Here is a 21,899-nt window from a genome sequence, read left to right as displayed (position 1 = left end):
GATTGTGGATAATTATATTCTAATATTTTAATAAATATTTTATTTAATATGTTAAATTTTCAAATCAGACCTAAAGTATGTGAAAAAAAAAAAAAAAAACCTGGTAAGTTAAGTTTTAAAGTTTGGTTCGCAAATAATTTCAAAATAATTAAAAAAGCTTTACAGTTTTTGTATTGTCCCTATATATAATAAAACATTTGATTGCCTTTTTACGTACACAGTCAATAAATTAGTTACCCTAAAGTTATGGTTACTCGAACTTCAGTGTTCGCGACTCATTATTTCTGAATATAACGGAAGTTTTTAAAAGACAAAAAATTCTTACTAAAGTACTTTAATAGTTTATAAACTATTACTGAACAATGTTTGTAAAAAAACTTCAAAAGTTTATATACATAAATCTTAGACTCCGTGCAAAAACTTTTGACAGTATTTTTTGATCCTAATTGGAACTTCACGGTTATGTGACGTAAAAATTCCTGTATTATTTTTCTGTTTGTAAAATATCTGCTAAATTCACTTTTCATTATAGCTAAAAACTGAAGCAAACATAGAAAAAAATCATTTTTTTTTTCTAAGTTTGTTTCAGTATTCAGCTACAATGAAAAGTTTTTGCATTTATTTTGTAACAAATGATTTGTTTCGAGTACATCATACTTTAAAAATTTTTAAATTTGGCGGATTATTTTTAATATGTTAATATTCCTTTTTAATACCATACAATTGAAAATAATATGGTAATTGATATTTTTTAAATAATAAAAATAAAGTCAGTTTAATTATTTAAAGTTTTTTTGTCTTAAACAATTTTTTTGTTTAACAAATTTGTTAAAAAAGGTAGTTATTTTTTTTTTTTGCGTTAAGCTTGGGTCGAGCTTTTTTATTAGTTATCTTTACAAACTTTTCTTTCTCTTTAAATCATCAAACTAAAACAATTAGTATGCCAAAATTAGGCATTAATTAAATTAAACAATGGCTCTTCATAAATTACCATCTTTGAGAGATAACAGCTGTTTTGAAACTGGAGGCTTTTCCATATATCTTTGTATATAGAAATGAAAATTTCTCTAGATTTTTTATTTAAAATTGATTTAAGAGTTAAAATTAGATACTCTGATTAGGTAAATTGTATCTGATACCAATTGTGAGGTCTTCAGAGCTGAAATAATTAACAATGTTACACAAAACCTTGTTATAGAAATCCAGTTGTTATAGACAATTTGATGAAGGTGTGGCAAAATTTTCCAATTTATTAAAACAGCTAATTATATGAAACAGATATATACAATAGAATGTACAATTATTTCAATAACAATAATCTATTACACAAAAATCACGTTTAAAAAAAAATAACTCAAAGGATCTATTTTTCTATTTTTAATATCTTCGCTTTTTACATTGTTTACAATGCGTTTCTGCACCTTGTCTAAAAGAGAAAGAACATCATTTGAAGATCCGCTCCAGATATGGCAGCAGTATTCCATACAAGGACAAATTTGAGATTTTTGAGATAAAGAATAGAATTTGTAGTAAGAAAATGGCTAGCATGATAAAGAGATGCAGCATTAGCAGATGTTATTTTGCAATGGATTTGATATATGGTTTCCAAGAAAGATCGGAAGTAAGAGTTAACACTAGAAGACAAAGTGGAGATGACTCATTGAGTACATTATCGTTCATTATAATAGGAAGATCTATATTATTGGGATAACGATTAGCTGAGTTTTATCTTAGTTAAAATCCAACAACCACTGAGAGTCCTATGCTGTAGTAGTAGTGAGATCCTTTTCAAGCTCAAATACTTCCTCCAAGCAACCAGAGAGTGTTGGCTTCTTATCAAGACAAGAAAAAATGTGATCTCGCATGGATATAACAACCGAAGATGTTTAACAAAAAAATAACAGTTCATTTATCACACATCCACATCTAATGCACGATACAACCTATCGGGTATTACCGTTAGCAAATCATTACCGTTATTACAGTTATTTAGTTGTTAAATCGAAATATTTTGCTCCATAAACATTACGGAATAAATAGCAGAGTTTTATGGTTTCGAAGCTGTTTATCAAATCGAAAACAGTTTGTCTATTTTGATGATATATATCAAAAAAATTTGTTTGAAATACCCTGTGGTGTTCCGCAAGATTCTATTCTAGGGTCACTTTTTTCTTGATTTGCGTAAAAGACTTTTATAAAGCCTCAAATTTTTTTAAGTATCATATTTGCAGATGATATCAAAATAATAATATTTACCAACTCTTTTCAACTGTGTTTGAAAACATCTCTATTCGAATATGAATGAGGAATTGCAAAAAGTATCAAATGGGTTCAAATGTTACAAATTTAAAACCCTAAACATAACCAAAACAAAATGGATTCTTTTTTGTCCCCTTTCCAAAAAACATTTCTTTGGCATAAGTATGCTGCAATTTTTAATTGATCGACTTTAAATAAACAGAGATTTTGTAGGAAAATATTTTGGTGTTTTTTTTTGTGACTAGAACATCCCACGGAAACAACATACTAATTACATTTGCACTAAAGTGTCTGAAAGTATTTTAATCTTATACAAGGCCAGAATATATTTAAATGAAATTGTTTAACATAACTTTATTTATCATTTGTTCACAGTTATATAAATTATGCAATTACTGCCTGGCGTACCACAGGCAAAAGTTAAAACGTCTTTACCGCCGTCAAAAACATGCTATGCGTTTATTTAATTTGCAGATCGATTCTCACATAACTGAATATTGTTTATGGAAACGAGAATACTTAATGTATTCGAATTAAATGTATTTAATTTTTTAATTTCTATTTATATGTGGAAAAACAACTTAACCTCTTTAGCTTTCAAAGATTTATTTATTTTGAAACCCAAAAACAATTACACCATAAAAAATAATAACTTTGTAAATGAATCATTTTGTAAAACGAGAATCAATCAATTGTGTATTTCATATCGTGCACCATATCTCTGGGTTGTTTTACCAAATTTTTATTTATTATTAAATATTTGGTAAAAATATTTATTAATAAATAAAAACTATCTATCATAATCACTTAGATTACTTTTCCAGTCAAAATATTTTTGAATCTTTTGATAACCTAACTATACAATTTAAAACGAAATTTTATGATACAATATGTATATTTATAATTTGAGTATTATTTCTTCCTGTATGGTAATCAGGGCCGGCGCGAGGATCTTACGTGGAAGCGGGGACGCTGCTATTACAATTTTTGCCTACTACAAAAAAAAAGTCCTCGTTTTTTAAAATTTGCCTACTGACTGGTTTACAATTGCCGACTGTCTGTCTACTAAGCATCAGTGTTACGTTCGTTCAACTACGTTTAACTACGGTCAACGAAGTTGAACGTAGTTGAACGTAAATAAACGTAACGTAGTTTTGTTTCAATTACGTTACGTTTATTTACGGTATTTTTGTATTAATCATCTTAGTTAAACGTAGTTGAACAAAGTTGAACGTAGTTGAACCAAATACATTTTTGAACAACCTAGTTAACTTTTAAAAACCACTGATTTGTATTGCTACTATAAATAACCAAAATTAAATTTAAGAAGATGTTAAAGCCAGAGTTTAGTGTGATTTTAGAAAGTCGAGCCTAAGCCTGCGAAAATGTGGTCTCAAGCCTGTACTTTTTGAACTAAAATTAGACTTGGCAAAGTTTCCAAAAATATTGTGTAATTTGTTAGCAATAATAGTGTAAAGGAAAAACATTTGCTAAAAAGCCAATTTATCATTAATTTTATTGAATTATTAAATTACAACCCTTAAACAACCAATTAAGCACAATTTTTTTGTCTTGAACTATTTGTAACAATTCAAGACAAAATAGAGAAATGAAACTTTATTGCAATAAAAAAGGATACATTAAAATTTGTGAATATTACAAAATATTGGAACACAATTTTGAAATTAAATTCCAAAAGCCCAATTGTTTAAAGCAGTGGTGTAGCCCCCACTTTGCTCATTAACATTCTTACAAGATTAGGCCTTTATATCAGAGAGTTTATTTTAATTCCTCTATTTAGAACAAAATTGTTTGACTGAAGTAATGGGAGAAGAAAACTTTTTTTTTCATTTAAGCTTTGGGCAAAAAATAATCAGCAAAATTTTTTATTCGTTGCAGGGTGAAAATTTGAAAAAGCATCTTTTCTGTTCTTTGCACTTGTTTTTTACAAAAACTATTAGGTACTGATAGTATTTAATCAAAAGAATTGTTTAACTGCAATAAGACTAACTGTTATAATAAATTTGTTCCAAAACAAGGTATGGACTAAATTCGGACTGAAATGCGAATTTAATTTCTGCATGTGGGATAAGGGTAATTCAAGAAAAACACAAAAGAAAACATTTAGACGTGCTGTTTTAGGCACATGGATAAAATCTTGAATGAAAAGTACAAAAATCTTGGATTTTACAAAAAAAACTTATAAAATATAATCTCCAATTTTAATGTTTTGCTAATTGCATGATACTCCGATTAGTTTTTTAATTAATATTCTTCAATATCTTACCAAAATTGCACCCCAAAGTTCTGCTGGATATCCCATAACACTGGGCATTGCCCCCCCCCCTACTTCTGCTAGATAGTCTTTAAAAAATAAAACTTGGAAAAAATTGAGAAATTTGAGATATTTGTTACTCGAGATTCTTTCTGCCTCTAATTTTTTATTATTTTTAGCTGTTCACTAAATGCACTATACAAAAAATTCTGGTCAGTTTTTACTGTAAGTGTTTCTCCATCCCACGTTGTTTCTTTTCCTCTTCAGTTTCAATGCTTTCTACCAGATTTCTCTTTATTTTTGCCATATTTGAATGACAGAAAACAAGCATGTGCACATTTTCTGGATCAAGGTTGTGTCTTTGATTTGTAACAATGCCCACAGCAACAGAAAAAACTCGCTCAGATGAAGCAGAAGTGACTGGAATGCAAAGAAGTTTTCGTGCCTGCTTTGAGAGTAATGGCAAAGAGGTTGAACTATTTCTTCACCACATCAGAATATCCAGTTCTTTGGGATCTGACCTTGGCATTGCCAAATATTTATCAAGTTCTTCCTACATGTTTGATTTTGTTTTGTTTGATGAACTGTCTGAAATTAATCACATTGTTATATTACTATGGCTCCTTTTTAAGAAAATTTTTAACATTGCATGAAAAATTAAAAGCAGCTGGAATTAATTATACGTTTATAAATTAAACATGAATCTAAAAATGGAGAATTAGTAAGTTAGAGTTAATTAAAATGTTTAAATTGCTTTAACAAGTTAAAGAAAAGTATTGGCAAATTGCCACATTTTTGTCTTTGAACATTTAGGACGGCAATAGCCCAAAAAGATTTATATGAGCAATCACTGATAAAAGATAGGTGTAGATTAGCTATAGGCATTTTGTTCATACCCAATTGTTTGGACCCTATAGTGACCCAATAATAAATGACACAAAAGTTATTTTAGTTGAATCAGCAATGTCTGAAACTTAGTAGGACCTTTCATGTAATTTACTGGGGATATTACATAAAGAAATAAGATAATTTGAATTAAATAAATTATCAAATTTGTTTTGGAAGCCACTAAGGAACAATAAGTATTTAAAAATTTTTATGATAAGAACTTCATAAACAAGTTTTTGAAACTCACCCTGCTAAACTTTACTGTAAATTTCCAGCCATGTGCGCAAAATCTTTTACCTAGAACCACCCTTCATGAAAAATATTTAGCTAACTCAAAATCAACCCTCACCTTGAGCGGTCTTCAATTTTTTCATAGAAAAAAAAAAAACTTCTTTTTTCTAGTTTTGAATTCACAAAAACTTATTGAAAAAGTTCTTTCAAACAAATTTCAAAAGTAAGTTAAACACAGTTATTGTACTAAGATTATTTTAACCAAAATCTTCTGTCAAAACTATTTTAACTTGAAACAATAAATATTATAGTTAACCAAGACTTTTATTAGAATACCAACTATTCTACTGTATGTGTTAAAGTTTAGACTGTATCTAAATGCAGGCTAGGTTAAAGTTGGGAATTTAACTATTTCTTGTATTATAAGATCAAAGTCTTTACAGCGATCATTAGAACTTCTTACATACTTAAAAAGATTATTATTTTACAAAGTTTCTAAGATCTACATACATATAAGGCCCTGATAATATAAGACACATTAAATTTTTTTTGATATAAAGTTTTTTAAGTAGTCAAATCACCAATTAACTAATGTCAAAATAAAGCAAAAAAGAGGTATTTAAATTTGATATCTGGGTCCACAGGCAAATCAGGAATTAATTTAAGTTAAAATAAAGCAGAACAGGAAACAATATCTACTCAATCACTATTAAAATTTGAAAGATGAAAATAAAGAAATATTATAGACCTGATTTTTTTGCACTGACCCTTAAATATTTAACAAAACAGATGGCAATACCTTTCCAATTGGTTTCAAACACCAGTTGTTCTAAAGGGTCTGTTTGATCAATGATGTTTGGCTCGTCTGGAATGCTTTGACGGTTTGCATTGTTTCCAGATGAATGACTATCTATAAGTTTTGTCTTGATGTTGTTAAATCGATTCATTTTGTGCAAAACAGCTCCTTTGTAGGACGGATGAAGTAAATGAGACAAAGCATACAGATCTTGCTTTGTTCCGCAAAGTTCAAATCTTTGTTCAAGCTGTTCCAAAAGTTTAGTTGCAAAGTTCTGAATATTCAAGTCATCCGATGTATTGACTCTATCTGTTAGTAAGTGTTGAATTCGAAACAGTTCACCACAAATAGGATGAATAGTTGGAACTGAGTCTGCAGAAAGCTTTTCAGAAAGTTCTTTGAAGAGCTCAAGGATTGGAAAAATCATTGCTAGAATTTGTAACTTAGCTTGTGTAGGGATGAAGTCATATTTCTGATTTTGAAGGTGTTCTAATGCTGATTGAATTTTGAGAATGGATTTAATCATCATTGCATTTGAATTCCATCTGGTCGAAACAGGAGCGATGACTTTAATTGGTGCCACTGAAAAAAAGAAATATTTAAAAAATCATTTAAAGTATTTAAGTTTAAGGATCACACTACCAATGGTGTTCAATTAAACTATTATTATTTATTTTGAAGTATTATACAGGCTAGCAAGATAGACTTGCTTCTACTAGAATTAGTCACTATTTTTATAGTTATGTTGTCTATTTAGAAGTACATTGTTTACTTTTATTTTCAAATGCAGGAGTTCAAATGAATGACTTGATGAGCCCTATTTTACTGACTCGGGTATCTAGTAAATCCACCTGGGTTAGTAGATTATGATATTTCAACAATAAAATATTACTTCTTTTGGTTATTGGACAATCAAGGAGTTTGGCGAAGTCTTGTGAGGAAAAAATACCCCACTAACATGGAAAATCAGAATATGGGTAAACATTTATCTTCAAAATGAGGTTATCTCAGAACCTGCAGATTACAAAGGGAATTTACACTGTTTAAGGTACCATTAATGGGTACCTAGACAAGAAATACCTAGACAAAGAAAGTACTATAGTCTTATAGGCTCAATGAGCCTGTCTAATTTCACTTTTATTTTGATGAGTAGTAACTTCAGTGGAATGAGACCATGAGTGTGGTATTGGAAGCAAGTAAAACATGAAGTTTGAAGTTAACAGCAACTTTGAATATGAAATCATAAAAAAATGTTCAGTTATTAGGAGAATATAAAAAATAAATTAATATCGTAATTCTCCTCAATCAAAAACTGAGGACAGATTAAAATATGAATTCATGAATGACATTTCATATTATGAGCTGTACTCTAAAATAGTGTTCATTAATTTATTTTGGAATACTAAGTTCATATTTAATATCACTCAATGGAATATTTTTGTTAAATCATGATTATTTGGCATTGTTTCAAATAAATATCAAAAAGATATTTGTGGCAATATATTTTTGGGGTGACAATTTTTAAATGAGATTAACTAACAGTAAGGTTGCCCATCTGATGTGGTAAAAATTCCTTTTTTTTAAAGGAACTCTTTAACCTTCAACTGTTTTATTAAAAATTCTTTTGACTCTTGTACAGACAGAGTTAGCGCTATTTAGTTTTTTACAATGGAGTCATGTATATATATGCTAGGATATGAAAAATTCATCAATTTTCTTCTTTCCAAAAATAAAATCTATAAAAATGTTTATATAATCTGTGTATAATGCAACACAACTACAATTTGCTATTTTTAAATATGGCATTGTGAATGGTTGGTTACTTTAAATTTTAATTCTTAATTTTTTGCAATAGCAGAAGACAATTGAAAAAAATTTCAAAATAGTGATTTAGTATAAACTAACTATACCTCCTACATCCTTGCAAGCTTTCTTGATCAGCTCATTAGCTAAAGTTGATCGATGGGTTTTGCTGGAGAGCAGGGTTGCTTTCGTTATTGCCTTTTGAATTGGTTCACATCCTTCAACAGCTTTCTAAAAGACAAGATTGATTGCATGATCAGCACATAGTAATGAGTGAGAAAGTTGAGAGCTGTTTGGAATGGATGCCCTCATATTTGCAGCTGCATCATGAACCACTACCTTCTCACATTCTGACTTGACATTTGGCAAAGATTCAATTTGTTTGTCTATTTCCACAGCTATTGCCACTGCAGTGTGAGATCCAGGAAAATGCTTGCAACTGATGACTTTTTTAATGAGGTTGAAATTTCTATTGACAAAATGCAAGGTAAGACTCATGTAAGCTTCATTAGCTCTTGATGTCCACATATCTGAAGTAAGAGCAAAACCATCAACTTCAGGTAGCTCTTGTTCTAACTCTGTAAAGATTTGTTTATGAATCTGTTCATATAGTAAGGGAAGCTTGAACTTTGCAAAAGTTGTAGAGTTCTTAACTGTGAACCTTGGCAGCTGCTTCTTAAAAAATTCTTTTGTTTCTTCATGGTCAGCAACACTGAAAGGCATCGAGAATGCAACAATCCACCTCATGAAATCCAGGTCAAACTGAAGCTGGCGCTTATCGTAAGTAAAATACTTTGGCTGGAAGAATGATGCAATTGACACAGCACTTTCTTCACGAAATTTTTTTGAGTTTGAAGGACTTTGTAGACTGTCTGATCCTGAAAAAATATTATTGTTTTCAGTCATCAGAAACATTTTATACATCTCAAATCTAAATAATTTATTTACATTTTTCATTATTTTATTTATCTCCTTATTAAGCATTCATTATTCGGTTGAGTAGGACAGTGGTACAATTGCAAAAATGGAATGTATTCCTGATTTTTCACTGTATATTAGGCATGAGTATTCTGCTCTTTTATGGTGGACCTGAAGGAACTTTATTGGAGAATTCAAATTATTGAACCTAGCCTAAACTATCTGTGTGTCTGTGGAACAGAAGAATTCTTTTAAAACAAATAGAAATTCATACTTAAAAAGTTCACTAATGAGGTACCTTTTAACTCAGTTCCAATGTTTACTCAAGAGGGGCTTTCTAGTTTAAAAGGTACCTTAGGCCCATTAGGGCCAAATTTAGAGAATTGATGTGACTGAGCCCGGTTTTTTCAACATCTTTAAAGATAAATAGTTGGGAGTTAGCAAAGTTCACTCCTTCAAAATGTGTCTAAAAACTGATTTCATTATGAACTCAATATTCTGTTTCATAAACCAATGTTTATTTAGTTCAGAGTTTTACTGTGGAACTTATTTTTAAGGCCTAAACTTGAATTAAGCTATCTCACCTCATGCGTGTTCAGGTGTTAAAATTGTTTATTTTGTTAATTTAAGAAGCAGCCAAAGTTTGCAATAAAAATGCTATGAACCCCATTACAAAACTAAATATGTAACAACTTGATGGGCATTTTTAGATGCTGAATTAAAAAAAACTCAATTAAATATCCCTCTTTCATTTAGAACTTACTTAAATTTTGTAAAAATGAATCAATTCGAGTTGAGTTTTTAGAGTTTATTGATTGAATCATTTTTACTTGTATTAACTTTCTTCTTGTCCTTTCTCTAATGTGTACATTATCTTTTTGATAGGTATGCTGTAAAATCTTTCCTTTCACAGAAACAAATGCACAAAAATATTCTTATCAAAATTTTTTGGGATTTAAGACTTAAAATCAGCTTAAAAATAGTTTTCTTTCAAACAATATCTTTAAGCCAGAGGCTTATAAAAACCATGTTGAATTTTTTTACTTGAAATAAGTACCTTACTAAATAGGAATAAAATTTCTATAAACCCACACTGTAGCAAAAAAATATTAGTATCTTACCTTTGTCACACTGATTTAACTTTTGTCCTGCTTCTAAAATATCAGCAGATTCAATTGCTGCTTGTCTTTTTCGAGAGGCTTTCTTTTCAAGTACTTCTGCTGCAATTTTCTTGTGTTTTGATCTGAGATGACCCCACAATGCAGCTGTTGAAAGATTTTTACGGCGTAGTGTCACATTAGTGCACAGTCTACATTTAGCTTTTAGGACACCATCAGCATCTGGCTCACAGTCTTCAAAATACTCCCATAACTCTGATGCTCTAACATTAGTCTCTGTCATTTCTAAAGTTTTTGTTTTGATGTTTAATATCAAACTAATGACAAGCACTCCTAAATCACTAGTAAAATATTTCATTTTAATCACATTTTGAAAACAAAAACAAAATGGAACAAAAAAAGGTCCTATCTAAAATTTAATCATTCATAGCAATATGTTTATATATATATATATATATATATATATATATATATATATATATATATATATATATATATATATATATATTTTTAATATTAAATTTGAAAATGTTCTAAATAATGCTTTTCTCTTAAATAATCATTATAGGTTAAAAACTACCAACATAAGTTTTCTTTATGAGTAAAAATATTAATTATTTTTAATGTTATGCCTAAAACTTTATGGCACAGATCACTGAATGCAAGATTGCCAACAAATGTTGATGATTTTTTTTCATTTAACAACATTTCTCATTTAGCAACAAAAATTAGCATGCTTCTGTTAGTAAATTGGCAACATGATGTGAAGATTTATCAAGATTTATTAAATTACTCAATGTATGGGAAATAAAAGATAGCATACTAATAAAGAATTACTATCTTTGTCAAATTTTTATTTCAATTTTGTTTATTAAATAGCTTACACGATTGGAAATAACTCTACAATAGTAATACTAAACTTTTTGTTTTTTACTAAAATTTAGTCAAAATAAATAAAATGTAGGTCCCCAAATGTGGCAATAGCCAGTATTAAGTCCTGATTATCTTTTTTCAGTTTTGATTTAGTACATTTGATATCCTAGTTTTTCATGCATTAAGGTAATTAATTTACATCTTGAATTGACCTAATACCAATGCTAATCTTAGGTTGAAACTATTAGTTGAGGCAACATTCATGTATATTTACTAATTGCAAATTGGTGATGAAGTTTTCAATATTTTAAGTCATCCTGCTCAACTTTGTTCAACTTCGTTCAACTTCGTTCAACTTCGTTCAACTTCGTTCAACTTTGTTCAACTTCGTTCAACTTTGTTCAACTTCGTTCAACTTTGTTCAACTTCGTTGAATTATTATTTCGTTACGTTCAATTTTGGTTTTTGGGAAGATGAAGTCTGACTACGTTACGTTTCGTTACGGTCACAAAAATGAAGCTAACACTGGTGCTTACTGTCTACATTTGCCGACCGACCCAACCCCCCGTCCTCCTCCTCCTCCACACACACCCAAATCCTTCGCGCCGGCCTTGATGGTTATACACGTTGTTATTGAAAGAAAACTAGCGATAAGATCTCCTATCAGACACCTTTGTTTGTGTTTTAATTTTTTTATCTTGAATTTGAAATTATAGGTCTTCGGTTTTTACATGTTGTAAAGGATTTTATGACCAAAAGAAACAAAACAAAAAAAAAAAAGATAAATAATACAAAATAACATTGAAAAGAAAAAACTATTTTGATTACATATTGATGACATAAACATAAATTATTTGAATTATAATAAACATGCAAGTAACTTATGCAAATAACTTTTTTTGATGATATGGTACGGAATTACATTTTTCCATTACTATAAACAAACACACCGACGTTACTTCTGCCTACTTCCATTCTGCCACTATTGAGTCTTTAAATTTTTGTGAGGAGGGTTTATTTAGCAGCAACTGCCATAATATTAACTAAATCAAATCAAACATTATATTGACAAACTAAATTCATTTTTAAAATCAGGAACAATAAAAACGGGCATATCTGACCACTTCCAAAGAAAGGCTGAAAAGATCAACAACCTGAAAATGAAAAATCTTCAAAAGAAGTAGAAATAAACCATCTTCAAAAAAATTTTAAAAATCAATAGCGCCAGAAAATCGGTCATAAATACATCACTGTGTTCCCCTGTGACACTCAGGATAAATTTTGGTTTAGTTCAATTTTTTTTGGCTGGCTGTTATTATTGGGTTTAAAAAGAGTATTTAAATTATTTTTAAAATCTAACTGCTAAGCATAAAAAATATTAATTTACTTTATTAAAATCTGTAAAAAACAATGACCAGGTCCCTTTAATTTAGTCTCCAAATTTTTACTAATGTAATAATATAATATAATTGCTACATTTATTTTAAAATTAAAGATAACAAAAAAAAATTTATTTTAAATTATTTTTTCCAAATTCTACAACACTATTCTTCAGCTGCGTTGCATAGTCATCATGTTCTAACCACCGTTTATACCTCTTCCATACTTGGTGGTAGTGGTGGTGTGCACTCTCTCCTGCTTGTTCAGCATAAACACCTAAACCATATTTATTATGTTGGAGGAAAGGGTATAGATGACAAATAAGTATATGAACTTTCCAGCTTACGTTTAATTGATATTCAAAGCTATCATTCAGATGAACTTGAAGTTTTTGAAATGAATCTTTGAAATCTAAAATTGATTCAGACAACTCTCCAACTTTCATCCCAAATCCTTTTGTTTTTACAATTGAAAACTTTCTAGTACAACTAATAACTGGAAGAAGCAATCTTATTTTTGGATCAATTGAGGCTGCACTTATTAGGTTAATCTCTAGATTATCCAAATTGTCTAAAATCTTTGTGCATTTTTACCATCTAATCCAATCCCATGGTAGCCTCGAAACATGATATAATAAGTCTTTAGCCATGACTCAAACCCAGGCCACAGAGAAAGTAAAATCTTTACAAACATTGAAATGATCCCAATAAAAAGGTGAAGCTCTGGAGGTGGGATGATATGTTCAACCAATGTTTCTGGTGGATCATCAAGGTAAAGAATTCTCGGAGAGATACAGTTTTTGAACTCCTTCATTTGCTTATATCTGCAACCATCAGCAACAAATTTTTTGTAGTTAGAGTCTATGGATCCAAACGTTCTTTTTTCACCACTTTTAAGTAAACACTCACCCTCACACCAAAGACATGCAAACTTACCACTGTGGCTACTAAGACCAAATAAAGAATTTAAGATCAAATGCCACTGAGTATTTAACATCCTCTAACCTCAGTGGAGCTAGGAGTAAGTTAAGGTTTCCATTGCTTTCAGAAACATCTTCCACCAAAGACAAAATTATAGATCTTTTTACACCAGCGTCATCAAGCTTTATTGAGCTTGAATATTTGTCCAAAGGATCAAAAACATTTAAAATACATTTAAAAAATCTCTGTCCTGAATCTACTGAAATTCTAGCTATACGTAAGGATCTAAACCTCTCTCTTTTATCATGTGAAGAATAAGATCTGATGTATTCGTAACAAACACTAGACAACGAGTTAACTTTTCATCTCCTGACATAAATGTTTCAGTTTTGAAATCATAGACTTTCGACAAAGAATCATGTAACCCTTCCATTTGAATCGTTTTATTGGTATCAACCATATTTTTACCAAGGTTTTCACGCAAGTTACTGCAAAGAATCTTTGTTTTTCTTTTGGATAAGTTTAGGGAGTTTGAGAGTTCCATTATAACATCAAAGGATAACTTTTTAAGCGATATTCTTTTAGATTTTGTATCTGGTCTTCCAACAACGACATTTAATGTATTTCCGAAGGTCTCAAGTGGAAAATTTTCACCACGTTTAATGTTTTCTCTTTTTATTTTATTTTTGAGGAGGCCTGAAAAAGTAAAAAAATTATTAAATTGTTTTCTAGAAAAATATTTTTATTAGAAAGTTTGACATTAAATTTTAAAGAACTTCAAATTTAAAGGACAAATTTAAGCACCTGAAGCTATTTGTTTACTACTTACATGTCCAAGTGCTTCTGAATGGCTAATAAGATTGTCAACAGCTTGGCTTTTGCAGCATAAATGAGTTATTCCCTTTCCTTAAATTAAAATATATGCATAATAGGTACCATTATTTATTAGCTAGTTAAAGTTCATAGTAAAAACTCTTTTAATATTTGTTGGATTTAATAGTTTTATACTCTTTTATCTTTAATAAATAGTTCAATAGTTATCAGTAATTCAAGAAATAAACCTATCGACTTAAATTAAATTGTTTATGTTCAAATTTATATATATATATATATATATATATATATATATATATATATATATATATATATATATATATATATATATATATATATATATATATATATTTATATATATATATATATATACATATATATATATATATATATGTATATATATATATATATATATATATATATGTATATATATACATATATATATATATATATATATATATATATATATATATATATATATATATATATATATATATATATATATATATATATATATATATGTATATATATACAAACACACGTATATATATATATATATATATGCACATAGGTATATATATATATACACACGTATATATATATACACACACGTATATATATATATATATATATATATATATATATATATACATATATATACACATATATATAAATATATACATATATATATATATATATATATATATATATATATATATATATAATATATATATGTATTTAAATTATTAATGTACAAATATACTTACCAATAACTGAAAAACACTGACAACATATTTTTTGCAGTTTGATATCACTTTCTGTGTTTCTATCATTGATTGGAACAAGCTCAGCTGCCTTTTGTTCAATATTTGCTGTTCTTTTTAATTTTGTCAATCGATCTTAATAAAAACACAAAAATGGTAAATTTAGATTATTCTGTAATAAAAGTATAAAATTTATTACAAAATTAAAATATACTTCATACATTCAGAATGTAAAACTATAAAATTTTAATTTTTGGAAAATAAATACTTTTCTACTTTTACATCTTCTTAATATAAATAGTAAAAACATAGCTACGATGCATTACTTATGTTTTACACTATTTTAAAACATTCCTTAAATCTGTATTTAATACCTGTGATATTTTAGTTATCCACTTCCCAATTTTTTGTGTTTCTGCCCTGTTTAAAGCATAAAGGTTTGTTGCACATGATGAGCATATAACCTTTTGACAACATTCCTTCTCCACATCATACTCTCTCCATATTAGGTTTTGAATATGTTTTTCAATACTAGGAATGATTTTTAAAACTTTGTCAGTCCGTTTACCATATATCTCCAAGTAGCATGCACATATTGTGTTTAAACTTTCTGCCATTTTCAACAGAACTACCTGAATTTTCTAAATACTATTTATTGTAGGAAAAAATAAAAAAATTTAAAAACTAATTTACAACAAGTAAAATGTAAATATAGAGATGTTGCAGTTGGTTAGAATAAAGTAGCTTTACTTGATTCAATTTGTGATATAATTTCATTTCAACATTAAAAATTCAAAACGAAACAAAAATTTACCATATGGGTTATTAATAAATAATTTAATTAAAACATGATAAGTTGTTCTAAAAATTCTATGTTGCTTTTACATAATTTTATATTTTTATATATACTGTTAAAACTTTATTTACTCTCCTTAGATATCATTATTTTCATATGATTGAGTGTGATGTGACAATAACCAATTAAAAATATTTAGTTAATGTAATCATTTATTTGTACATTTTTTCACTTAATGCAAAGCGTACCAATGCATATAATATAAATATTTTGAAAGAACTAGAACAAAAAATCTTTCTCTATATCATATTTTCTCTAAATCATGTTTTGAATGTAATATAGATAATTTAAATTGACTGTTTTCCAAAAATAAAAAAAACCTCCAGCGCTAAATAAAAATTTTTATTTCAGCCATTTCTGTAAAAATAACACATTTAATGGTCGTTTTCGGTAAATTATACCGTGGAAATAATACTTTTTATTTTATATTTCAATTGTTTGACGAAAAACTTGCATAAATGATGTCATTTTAAAAATGGATATTTTAATAAAGTAAATCAATATTTTTTTATGCTTTGCAGTTAGTTTAGATTTTAAAAACAATTTAAATGTTTTTTTTTAAACCCAATAATATTAACCAGCAAAAAAAAATTGGACTAAACAAAAATTTACTCTGAGGGTCACAGGGGAGCACAGTGATATCACGAATATAACCTCGGACATATTAACCCTGCCTACAATAAATTTTTAGAAATATTCCTAATGCAGTAATTACTTTCCAAAAAAAAGAAAAGAAGTAAAAGCAAAGCACTTTAGCTGTCTATTAAAAACTTCTTAAAAAGTTTTAAGAAAAAAAAATTGTTATAAAATTATTTATAAAAAATATTTATAAAAGTATACCCAAATATAGCGTATGTGTACAAATTATAATAGTATAAGTGTTTGAAAACCTTTATAATACTGATGTCAGCAGTTCATGTGCAATATTTTTGATTTGGGAAAATTTTAACCCATTTACTCACAAAATTAATAAACAAATAGTTCTAATAAAGCCTAAAATGAAACTAACTTGTTTATGAGTTATCGATAAGAAAACCAAACAATTTTATCTTTGGTGGAAGATGTTTCTGAAAGCAATGGAAACCTTAACTTACTCCTAGCTCCACTGAGGTTAGAGGATGTTAAATACTCAGTGGCATTTGATCTTAAATTCTTTATTTGGTCTTAGTAGCCACAGTGGTAAGTTTGCATGTCTTTGGTGTGAGGGTGAGTGTTTACTTAAAAGTGGTGAAAAAAGAACGTTTGGATCCATAGACTCTAACTACAAAAAATTTGTTGCTGATGGTTGCAGATATAAGCAAATGAAGGAGTTCAAAAACTGTATCTCTCCGAGAATTCTTTACCTTGATGATCCACCAGAAAAATTGGTTGAACATATCATCCCACCTCCAGAGCTTCACCTTTTTATTGGGATCATTTCAATGTTTGTAAAGATTTTACTTTCTCTGTGGCCTGGGTTTGAGTCATGGCTAAAGACTTATTATATCATGTTTCGAGGCTACCATGGGATTGGATTAGATGGTAAAAATGCACAAAGATTTTAGACAATTTGGATAATCTAGAGATTAACCTAATAAGTGCAGCCTCAATTGATCCAAAAATAAGATTGCTTCTTCCAGTTATTAGTTGTACTAGAAAGTTTTCAATTGTAAAAACAAAAGGATTTGGGATGAAAGTTGGAGAGTTGTCTGAATCAATTTTAGATTTCAAAGATTCATTTCAAAAACTTCAAGTTCATCTGAATGATAGCTTTGAATATCAATTAAACGTAAGCTGGAAAGTTCATATACTTATTTGTCATCTATACCCTTTCCTCCAACATAATAAATATGGTTTAGGTGTTTATGCTGAACAAGCAGGAGAGAGTGCACACCACCACTACCACCAAGTATGGAAGAGGTATAAACGGTGGTTAGAACATGATGACTATGCAACGCAGCTGAAGAATAGTGTTGTAGAATTTGGAAAAAATAATTTAAAATAAATTTTTTTTTGTTATCTTTAATTTTAAAATAAATGTAGCAATTATATTATATTATTACATTAGTAAAAATTTGGAGACTAAATTAAAGGGACCTGGTCATTGTTTTTTACAGATTTTAATAAAGTAAATTAATATTTTTTATGCTTAGCAGTTAGATTTTAAAAATAATTTAAATACTCTTTTTAAACCCAATAATAACAGCCAGCCAAAAAAAATTGAACTAAACCAAAATTTATCCTGAGGGTCACAGGGGAGCACAGTGTAACAGCTTACATAAAGTAATTTGAAAAAAATTGTTATTTGTTTTTACAAATAAAAGTGAATTTTTTCTTTGAAATTTTATACTTTACTTTGTAAGTAAATAAAATGTAAGTTATATTATTTACTTTCTCAAAGAGCAGTCATTTCATGTTGATTTAACATAAATTTTGAGAAAGGTAGCGTATTCAAATCCATTGCCTGTTTAAGGGCAGTTCTGGGTAATACTTCAGGTTATACTTTGATGTATGTAGACAGTCTTTGTGGTGGGGCATTGGGAAAGAATTTTTTCACGTATATCATAAAGGGTAGTTTTATTATAATTAGGGGCAAATATAGTCAACATGTGGATAGTGTAGAGCTCCTTGCCGCATATGTGCTAATAGGGGCTGCTAAATAATCATTGATTTTTTATTTTATTTTTTTGTTGAGCAGAAATAGGTTAGTGGCTATAATGAAATTTTGTCGGGGAGGGGCAGAAGAAGGGGGAAGGAAGCATAATTTGTAAGTTATGAGTAATTCATGCATGTGTAAACCTTGACAAAGTCACTGTTCGTTATAGCGCGCTTTTTCTACAGTTTTTTTTTGCATTTACCTTTTCAATTAGATATTTTGTTATGGTAATATGACGCAATATAACATTTTGGGTATCCGCAAGGACATCGACTCCTAAAACAGTTTTCAAAAATTTATAAGTATTTAAACTATCTGATAAAGCTTATATGATTAAAAGAGTGTTTATCAGATATAATATTTTTATGCATTTTATCATATATAATCTATTTGCAAAAAGATGGTAAGGAAAGCTATTCAATCTTCTACTATAGGTTGTGGGCACCCTTATAACCTCCTTTTTGTTGCGTTGGTGTCCAAGCCGCACAAGGATGATAAGAAAAATAAGATCTGATTCAATCAAAATAGTACTTTAGAATAAACTTGTAATTTTTTTTCAAACTTTAGTTTGACTTCACAAGATGTTTAAAAGTACATATTAAAAATGTTTTCAGAGCCAACTGGAGAACTCCACTTTTGTGAATCTCTTTCTTTTTTTTTTTAACTTTATTTTATCTTTAAGACTTAACTTTGATTTTACTTTATCTTTATATTCATGACAGCATTTGTGTAATCCCAATGAACCTACATGCTAAATTTGTTTCCTGGGCAAGGTGGGTCGTACCCTTATTTTTTTACTCTAATATTTTTTTTTTAAAGTTGGGGCTTATAATATTTTTGAAAGAAAGATTTTTGCAATAAAGCTTTGAAAATGCATTTTTTAGATTTATTTGCTAAAGTATTAATTTTTTGTCGGGAGGAAATAGCTTAGTGGCCCTGATAAAAATTTACCGTAATGGAGCTGGATATATTTTTTGCTATGCTGCTGCTTTTTACTTCTCTTACTTAGCGTGGTTGTTGTCAGGGCCGTCCCAAAGAGCTTTCTCATCAGGTGGGGGGGGGGGGGAGGGTCGTATATGTTTTTTACCAATTATAGTCACACACACACTAAAAAAGGTCCTCGATACTTGACATTTGCCAACTATACTTCAAAACTTGCCAATTGAAATGCTAAATGTATAAATGGGCTAACTCAAATGCATATAACAGCTTGGGGTCGTAACAACCACTCTAACAGAAATGAAAAATTATTATTTTTTTTTTTGTTTATTTATTAATAGCTATTCATATAGCTGTTGTCTGGAATGACCTAATTTTAATTAGTCTATTCCAGAAAACAATTATTCCTATATTATTCTATTATCTAACAATTATTCTAATTAGTCATTATCAGAAATAACTTTCATTTTGGTTAGATTGATTTTTAACAACAACCACGCTGAATTTAAAAAGCCAAAAAACAAAATTTAGAAAAAAAATTGCAAAATACAGAGCCATTTCCAAAGCAAGAACAATAAAACCAGACAGTCTTTTAAAAAAAACTTTTAAATAACTAATGTTAATAACATCAAGATTAATTAAAAAAAAAAATTAAAGTTAGAAAAGTAAAAGTAACTTACTTAAATTTATTTAACATGATGAATTTAGTTGGCTGGTTCAAAAAAGCACACTTTAAAATTATATGGTCGATTGTGAAGAAAAGTGTCTTGATGTTATTTTATCATACAGATGAAATAACATCAAGTTCTTTTTTTTTCAGTAAATTTATGTTACATTTTTTTACTTGAAATTTTCAAAAATTAAAAGTAAAAAAATTAACAAAAATGCAATTCACAATATTTAAATAACCAGATTCCAATTACATATTTAAAACCAGGCCCGTAACAAGCTTTTTGTTTTTGTTTGAAAATTTAACTTCATTTAACGACATGGAACAAACTCCATGTTTATTAAATTGAGTTTAATAAGTTTATTTTAGTTAACAATTATAGTTTTGTATTTTTTGGGAATAAATCTAAAAAATTAATGTATGTAGCTGAAATACCAAATTCTCCTGTTTTAGTATGCTATTAAAAAAAAAAGAGAAATCTTTATCTAAAAAAACATACCAAAACAGAAGAAATTTGCATAAATAACAGAAACTTTGAACAATTTTATTATTTTAACATATAAATAAAAAAGTTAAAAAAAAATATTATCCATGAAAATATAAATTAAAAAAAATACAAGATTTAATTTTAAATTGATTTAAATACAAGTATTGCGTGGTATTATACCATGTCAAAAGCAATGTAAAAAGGTTTTATAATTTAAAAATGCGGCGATTCCATTCATCACCAAACCGATTAGAATTACTTAATCTTTAACTAATAGTATTCTTAATAGTTACGCACAAATGAGATCTTTAAATGTGTTGTTAAAAACCATATTAAACTTTTTTAAAGACTCTATGGTAACCAATAATATAATGATATCTACTTGTGTAAATTTTGAGATGTAATAGGCCGGGTGAATAAAAAAAAAAAGCAATTGGTTTTACTCAGTAATTGGTCAAGAAATTTCAGCAATTTTGCTAAAGTTTTTATTGACGTAAAGCTAAGCAATTACTGAGTAAAAGCAATTGCTTTTTTCCATTTACCCGACCTATTATTAATTTAGTTATGAAAAAACAATGATTTTGGTTAATAAATATGCTTTTGGTAAATAAAACATACTTAAGTGCCAAACTTATGTACGTTTTTGTTTATAACACGTTAGAATGTTTAGAAAAATGTTGAAACAACCATTTTACGAGTTTATGATTATATAAAGTTTAAACCGGTTTGGGTTTAAACTTTATATAATCATAAACTTTGAGTTTTTAATTTTAAAACCAGTTGACTTAAACTTAATGTAAGAAAATAAAAAATAAATGTTACTAATTTGTAGCCCTCACATTTGGGATAGGGTAAACATTTAAGGGTATTTTTTTTTTCCAGGCTCCAATCACCACAAGCTTTATTCGATAATCTACGTATAAATCATTCCTTAGCTACAGCTCGGGTAATACGTATATTACACAGTGATGTAGCAAAGTATTTTTGGTCAGTAGACATACGTGGCCAAGGTGCCCAATTTCTGTTTCTCTGGAATAATAATTTTTTTAAAAAAAAAAAAAAAACTCTTTAATTTTTTTTAGGGGTTCTAAACCTTGCGGCTCTAGGTTCAGTTATTTGTGGGACCGTAAGTTTTGCTTATACTGGCCTTGTGGTAGCTAGGCCACTGAAACTACACGCAGTAAAGATATTTACGTAAAAAGTTCTACATTTTCACGCCTATATAAAAGTACCGTAGTTGTTTAAAGCAAGAC

Source organism: Hydra vulgaris, chromosome 11 (genome assembly GCF_038396675.1).
Source record: "Hydra vulgaris chromosome 11, alternate assembly HydraT2T_AEP".
Classification (NCBI taxonomy): Eukaryota; Metazoa; Cnidaria; class Hydrozoa; order Anthoathecata; family Hydridae; genus Hydra; species Hydra vulgaris.
Note: the sequence above shows the minus strand (reverse complement) of the source record.